Here is a 9,013-nt window from a genome sequence, read left to right as displayed (position 1 = left end):
TGCACTATTTCAAAAGTTTTACAAAGTATCCACCCTTACACTTCCAAAATATGCAAAAACACCACAAAAGACTCTTGAATCACACAAGAATCACACCAGCACAGCAAGAACCCTCTTGCAGACCTGGAAAACCACTAGGTACACACACAAAGCTTGAGAAAGATCAAACCTTAGTGGTAGCACAACCTTGCCTACCACAAACCACTTTCTCCAAGCTTCAAACTAAGCCAAAAGCTCCAAGAATTGATCCAAGATCAATCTTCAACAGCTGCAACACGTATGATCACGAAGGAGAGAGTTTCCACAAGTTTCCAGAACAAAATCGTGCTCTAAAATGATCAATAGACCTCTCTTTCGAAAATCACAGCTTTTATAGTCAAACTGTTACGAAATTCAACAGGTTGATTTTCAAATCAATCGGTTGATTTCACTTGACTTAAGTGAAATTAGTCGATTAAAAACTAAATCAATTGATTGAATTTGTTTCAGTTTAAGACTACTGCAGCCAACCTTTTAACCTGTTGAAAAATCATTCAACAGACTAAAAGAGACATTTTAACATGTTGAAAAATCATTCAACAGATTAAAAACACAATAAAGACCAAACTACATCTAATTAATGCTATAAGGTCTACAACATGAATTACAAACTACAAATACATTTTCATAATGATGTAACTACATGGAGAGCACACGTTCCAGCCTTGATCACCATGGATATCATCAAATCTCCTTTCCTTCATCAATGTAGGCTTCATTTCAATAGTAATGGCTTCAAGATAGTTCAAAAGAGCTTCATTAAGTCTTCATCAAATCTTCAAGAAGCAAACCACCTTGGCTTCACATGTCAAAAAAACATAATTGAAAGACTAATACGGGTGAATGTTAACAGTAGTGAAAGGCCCATTGTGTTATGAAGATATTAGGATAGTCAAAAATAAAGTCTACCCAACTTTTAGAGATGTCTGTGAGGCATCTGGATTCTTAGTAGATGATAATGAATATATATATATATATATATATATAAGCAATTAAAGAAGCAAAAGATTAGAGATCTGGATAGTTTCTAAGGAAACTATTTGTAACCATGTTATTTTATAATAGTCTAAATAGTCCACATCAAGGATGGGAAAAAATGGGATTGGTTGTTTGATGGAATACTATACAGAGAAAGAATAATAGATGGCAATCCAGGTACAAACTAACTTTCATAGTAAATCATTTATTTATTATGAAATTGTGTGTTAATAAATTCAAATATCATTAATGCAGAACTACAACTAAGAAATGGGATCTTGAAAAATTTAACTTTGTGGGAAATCGAGCAGCTTCTACAAAATAATATAAGAACCTTGAAACAGTTTCAATTCATGGCTTATCCTGATGGATTTGTTACAACGTATTATGGCAATAGATTCATATACTCTGAACTTGATTATAATGTTAGGGAAGAATATAATCTATTCCGAAGGAACTTCAATTACATGACAGGTAAATTGTTCTTATCCATATGATTCTGATCATAGTATTACTAACTAACCACTATAATTGTACAGGTGAACATAAGAAGATATTTGAAAAGATCAACAAGGAATTGATGAACACCATATTAGGAATGTTCTTTTTGTACGGCTATGGGGAACAAGCAAAACATTCATGTGGAAATACATTATCTTCAACATTATGATCACATGGGAAAATTGTATTAACAATTGCATCAAGCGGTATAACATCTCTTTTATTACCTGGAGGAAGAACAACACATTCTAAAAATTTAGAATTCCAATTCCTAGACTAGAAAATTCAATTTGCGACATCAAATAGGGTTCTGATGCTGCACAACTATTAAAACAAGCTTATCTTATAATATGGGATGAAGCCCCAATAGGACACAAATTTTGTTTTGAAGCTTTAGACAGAACTTTGAATGACATAATGAAAGACCAGACAAAATGTAATCCAATTTTTGGAGGAAAAGTTATAGTCTTTTGTAGTGACTTTAGACAAATTATACCAATCATTCCTAGAGGAACTCGATCAGACATTGTCCATGCAACCATTAATGCATCATACCTCTGGGACCATTGTTAGGTTTTAACATTAACAAAGAATATGCAACTATTACAATCAACATTACAAACATCTACAACATCAGAAATTAAAGAGTTCTTAGATTGGATAGTTAAAGTAGGAGTTAGGAATTAAATGAAACTTCTTAAATTAAGTTGTGAAAGGAAGTAAAGAAAAATATAGGTTTTGTTAATATCACCTTATCACTTGTATGCTTGAGAGATGTTAGAGAATGTGCGTAGAGGTATTTAACAGGTAGGAATGACACAATAATAATTCTAATCAACTAATAAAAAGAACTTGTGCTTGGGATGGGAATTATGGGATTTTAATAAATCCCGGAATAGGATGTGATGCCTCAAAAGGGAATTGGTAATATATGTGTCGTGATATTTGTGTTATCGCAAGTATATTGGACTGCTGATATAAAGATTCATATTATGATGTACCTTTTTATTAACATTAAAGTGATGCTTACTTTCATGATGAAATGCTTAAGTGTTTATGTTGATTGGTACTTAGGAAGATGTTATGAGGAATTTTGTGGTATAGGAACTGTAATCAAATGAAATTGGTGGGTTAGATGTATGAATTCAATGCTTGGATGTGCCAGAACTCATGTTGTTCTGCCTAAACCAATAGAATCTAAATTATTGGTGTGGCGTCTAGCAGCGGGGGATTACCGGCAGACGGTCTGAAGCACAATTTTTCCTGGTTGCGCTTAGGCAGTGCCAGGCGATAGTGTAGGGGCAGGGGTCCGTTGCTGATGGATTTGCATGGACGATCTTAAAGGCATGGTCAAGGATATGCTAGATTAGTTACGAGCGGGGAGGTTCGCAACGGAGATGTGAGATGTGTGATGGATGCAGGCAGGGAGGTCCGTATCTGTTGTACTCGTGTGGGGATATGAGCAGGGATGTTCGTATGTTTCGTGCTCACACTTGAGGCTGCTATGAGCGGGGAAGTTCATAGTAGGTGTTCACACATGTTGGACAATGAACGGATATGTTCGTAGAACTAGACTACAGGCGGGGAGGTTCGTGGGTTGGACCATGAGCAGGTAGGTTCATGGGAGCATGATAATCCCTAAAGACCAAGGTTGTAATTGGATCTTTCTCATATAGGTTACGAGATTGTGGTGGAAAAATTATAAAGAATTCAATAAATTAAAATTGGCTAAGATAGATTGAGTGAAGGGTAATTCTTATTATTCATTGATTATATTATATTTTTCTTTCTCAGCTCACTCTTTCTGTTTGTGTTTGGTGATGATCGTGTGACTTATCACGCGGGAGCAGATGTGAATCCAGGTAAGAGTCTCGATGCATATAGACGGAGCGGGACAAACGATGGGGGATTTTTCTCTATGTTATATTTATGCATTTTGTAATAAATTTTATGATACTTTTTTTCTATTATGAACATGTAATAAAGATGAGCAGTGTAATTGAACTGCAGTGAGATAAGTTTTAAATTTTCCCACGCTTGGGAACTTTATATAATATTTTAATTCCAAAAGGACTTTTATGATATATGCTTTATCTAGTAATATCCATCTAGGGTGTTACATACAATCATGTGATAGCAAACAAACAGGACTCTATGACTCAATTATCCAGATACATATAATAAGATCATATTCACTGGATGCCTGCACTTATGGTTAACCTCCAATCATCTAGGGTCATTATCCTGCCAAAGACTAGGGCCTCCTACTACTTTCACCACTTGAATCAGTCCGCTCTACGTGAGACTAACTGATTCTTCAGAGTTTCAGGATGCAACCTTACTTGAATCCTTATCTAATTATATACACTACAACACCACCAAGAGATTCATGGAATTATGTTTATCTCATACCACTTTCATGTTTCTCATTATAATTTCATGCCAATGTCCCAACCAACCAACCAATTCATAATTATTTCAGGCTGAACACAACATATAACAGTCTCATTTCATGACATAAAACATACTTGGTATCATATCTTACACTTTAGGGAGCAAATCAATCAATCATGGAAGCAACCAAGTAATTTAAAACCAATTTGTTGTAAATCTCGCTTAGGCTAAAGAGCTCTCGCTCAAGCGATAAGAGTCTCTCGCTCAAGCGATAAGAGTCTCTCTCTCAAGCCATGAACTCTCGCTTGGGCGAGATTGCAAACAGGGAGCATTGTAGGTTTTTGTGAGTTCTCGCTTAAGCGAGACCCTCTCGCCTGAGCAAGATGACTTGTCACTCAAAACAGAGGCTCACCGCCTGAGCAACAACTCAAGCAAAAACCAGGGGTGAGATTCTACTATTCTCACCTAGGTGAAGGTCACCCGCTTGGGCGAGAACAGTAGGTTCTTCTCCCTGCTCACGCATGCAACATCGGACAACCAGCCAGAAACATAAACAAATATTTTCACACCATCATGAACATCATTCAAGCATTAAGAGCACGAAATAGAACTATCAACATGCAAAATATTTTAAAAGCATGAAAACCCTAGCTTCCCTTACCTTTGAGTGAACTAAGCTTAAGAGAAGGAAACATGTAGTGGGAGGAGCACTAGTACCAGGAAGCTTAAAGAGCTGAAATAGAACATAGGGGGACGAAAATGAGACCAAGACTGAGATTAAGGTAAAACCAGAGCTTAGGAGCTGAAAACGAAAAGGAACAAAGGTTGAAAGGTTACTTACTTGGAGAAAACTACTGACTAGCTCGTAAGGGAAGCTTGCTCAAACCCTAGTAGAGCTCTGTTAGAGAAAAAGAGAGGGTAAGAGAGTTGTCTTAGGAGTGGGAGGCAGAATGGAAACCGAAAGGGCAGCTGGGAATTTTGGAGAACTTGGGGCTGCCCTTGGACCTATCTAAGAAGGTCAGACCCAAAACGTTTTTAAGACACAAAAGTGGGTCTCACAGTTTAAAAACCTTAAAATTAAATTAATTATTTAGTAAAATAAAATAATAAATCATAATTTAGTAAAATAATAAATCATAATTTTGTAAAATAATAATTAAAAAGAATAACTAAATAATTACAATAAAATTATTAAAAAAACATAATTAAGAAAACAATTACAATAAATTAAAAAAAATACATACCAGATGTCGAATCATTTTAAAAACGAAAACGTGTTAGAGATGTAGGGTTTCACAATTAAAACATAGCGGAAGTTCAATAAATTTAAAATTAATTGTCACCTCTACTTTGACCGGTAGGGACATTCATGTAGTTAACACATACATTTGTAGGTGCAGGATAACTCATTGGAGGTGAGGGACTCCCTTTTCTTATCAGAAACCAAAACCTAACATGCAAGATAGTTTTGTTATTTTCGTGTAATAAGAAATGAGAAGTAGAACCCTGGATCTCATATATAAAAGGAAATTTGCACTGAAAAACAAAAATTTTGACGTAAATTAATTTTTCTTATTTACAAAAATGTTACTGTAACGTCCCATTTAATTAATGAGTATAATTAAAAGAAGCGTCACACAATTATAATATAACAGCGCAGTACTAGAGTTTACTCATAAAGCCTTACAAACCAAGGCACCCCGCACGATGCCACCAAAAATAAAGGAAACATGTTACACAGTTTACTGGAATCATAGAGAAATGTAAAGACAGACAAGTACATGGGCCGTAGCCCTAAAGGTAGTCCAAGAAGGACAGAAAACTCAGCCCAAGAAGACTAAGCAGCGGAATCGTCTCTCCCCAGTTGACCACGGTTACCTTTCGCATCTACTCCCATCAATAAATTGATGATCATCGCAAAGGTAGAAGCACAACATACAAAGCAACCAACAAGAAAAGGGTAAGCTAGAGCCAACAATATTTTTATCATGCAATCAAAGATACCTTCATAGTCCAATATACATATACAATATACATCTACCACACAAACATGTTATGACCTTTCAATCAATACACTAAGACCCGACTCGACTCATCCAGATACATATAGACTGGTCGGATTCAACGGATGCTTGCACTTGTGGTGGATACCTCTGCTCACCCCCGAGCTATGTGTTACAAGTGTTACAATGAATAAATTTCCCTCACCACAAGGTTAGCCCTTAATGAATTTCAGGCCTCCTGCTACTCTCACCACAAGAGTCAGTCCACTCTAAGTGAGACTAACTGACTCCTTAGAGTGTCAGGATGCAACCTTACCTTGAATCCTTACCAGACCATATAGATGGGGCACCACCATGGGCACCCCACTAACAGGGGCCATGGAATTACGTCCCGACCACTGAAGCGCGACCCTGAAAGTCTCACCTAGAAACTCCAAGGAATTACGCACTGACACGGACCAACATATATAAACAACCAATAAATAAACACATACATTATACATATAATTTCATACCAACATCCATAACCAACATCCATAACCAACCCTCATTTCTCACGGTTAAATCAATACTAACTCGTCATTACCAATCATGAGTAAAATGCTTCCTCTCATACCAATATCATGCCACTGGGTTACCAACCATCAAGGTCCATTGTTGCTTATGCCAAATTCATGACCACACACACATATATATGTATCCAACTTCTCATGTACAACTCATATAGAAATCATGCCAAGCTCATAATCCCCCACATATAATCCCCTCCCAATCATGCATACTCATTCCCATTAAGCCATCATACAATAACCCATATAAGCACAATTTAAACATCCAAGCACAGAGGGAAAAACAACTCGGGACGCATCCTCGCCCAGCTCTTCGCTCAGGCTGGAGGGTCTCGCTCAAGCGAGAATGACTCTCGCTCAGGCGAGCTCCCCTCCGCCTAAGCGAGACGTTCGCTCGCTCAAAATGAGAGTTTGGTCGCCTAAGCAACGACTCCCATAGAAAACCCTGGGCGAGCCTCTACTCATCTCGCCTAGGCGAGGCCAGCTCGCTTGGGCGAGATAATCAGTGTTCGCCACAACTCGCATCTGCACAACACATACACACATACCAAACAGAAACTCCAGACAGTCCAGTCACTCATGGCAGCACACAAACTCAAGGAATCAATGAAACTACAATGGTACAAGTCAAAATCACACCATACAAAGAGGTTCTAGCTTCCCTTACCTGGAACGAGCTAGTTTTAATGCCTCGACACCGAACAACGTAGTATCACAACTCTAGGAGAAGATCACAGAACTGGAAAAAGTGAACAGAGGGCGTTTACTACTGAAGCTCTAACACTACACACGGAAATAGGACCAGAGATTTAGAAGTATGGGTTGGGAATACTTACATGAGTCAAGAACGAAGTCAAGTGGAACGTGAACTGAAGGTATGCTTTGGAACCCTAGCAGAGACGGCAGCAGCTCTAAGAGAAGGGGATCTGTTTTTATAAAAGTGAGCACAAGTTAGGGTTTGGGCGCTTTAGGTCAGAAATCAAATTGGACCAACCCCTTAGACCCATAAGATTGGACAATCTATAGAATAAAAGGGACAGAATTAATTGGGCCTTACAGTTACCACATATTTTTACTACTTCTTCATCGCTAAATGTAAATTAGAAACAGAAATTATTACTACTTTTATGTTAATGGTAACATCACAAAAACTGGATGTACATATGAACATCATGTCTTTAGTTTGAATTTGTCTAAAGTGCAAAGTGATCCGAAGCAAATATTTTCATAATTGAAATACAAGTGCCATTAAATATTTGAAGAAAAATAATTTTAACTCTGTCACAACATAGAGATTGTTTGATGTGAGCTTTGGAAAAAAAGGAACTTCTTTTCCATATTAAAGTAATTGACAAAGATTCCTAACAACATATAATAAAAAAAATACGTTTTCATGCAGTACAAAGTTAATTTAAATTTATACACTTATCATCTAAGCATATCTATACTTTATCGGATATAAAATAAGAATGCTTATCATCTGACTAGCAAAACAGTCACATCTTACATGCATGATTTGTTATTAAACTAAAGCTATTTATAAAAATAATATTTTATAATAGTACTTTTATATCAAAAAATATTACTAAACAATTTAATAACATTTTTAAAAAATATTTATGCTATTAAAAATAATTAATAACATAGACTATAATGTTACTAAATTATCATATATATATATATATTTATATATATATTCTTAATTAAGAAGAAGCTTTTGCCAGAGTCAATAATAACAATAGAACCAATTAAGGGTGAACGGCATGAAGACAGTAAAATAACGGGGAATAAGACGCTCTAACGAGCCATGAACACATTTCTGATTTTCTGGAGAGTAAAAGTAGGAACAACAGAATTTTTTAAGGAACGTAGGTACCATCAGCCAAACTATATACCATGACTCCAAACCAAATAATTCAAGTTTGACTTCATTCATCAATCATGATAACTCTATGATTTAGGTTTGGTTTTCTTCTTGAGTCCGAACAAAATAATTCAACTTTAACTTCATTCATCTACCATATAATAAGTTTATAATTTAAGGTTTAAGGTGTATTTTATAAATACAAACAATATTTTTTTATCGGCAAAAAATAAATACAAACAAAATAATCAAATTTTCCGGCACCCTCTTAATTTTCGTCTGGAATGTTATAAATATAAAAGTTTCTACTTTAAATTGAACAATACAAAAGTAAAAACTGTTTTTGTATTGCACAATTCAAGAAAAATTCTGAATTATTATGTCAAGTTCTTTTCTGTCACTCCGATGGCTTCCAACGTTGACACCACCGCCTGAAAGAATAATATAAAAATAATTGAAGTTTATCGTCATTCATATACCATAATAAAATATTGAGATAATGATGCGAAAATGACATTCATTCTCATTCGAAATTTTAATATAATTGGATAGTTAAATTATAAAAAGGAATGCATATAACTTTTTAATTTAATTAAATTAAATTTTTTTAACGTGTCAAACATGTTTGTTGTAGATATCATAAAATTTATTTGCGTCTCCAATAT

The sequence above is a fragment of the Vigna unguiculata genome, chromosome 11, assembly GCF_004118075.2.
Source record: "Vigna unguiculata cultivar IT97K-499-35 chromosome 11, ASM411807v1, whole genome shotgun sequence".
Lineage (NCBI taxonomy): Eukaryota > Viridiplantae > Streptophyta > Magnoliopsida > Fabales > Fabaceae > Vigna > Vigna unguiculata.
This window is presented reverse-complemented; position numbering follows the sequence as displayed.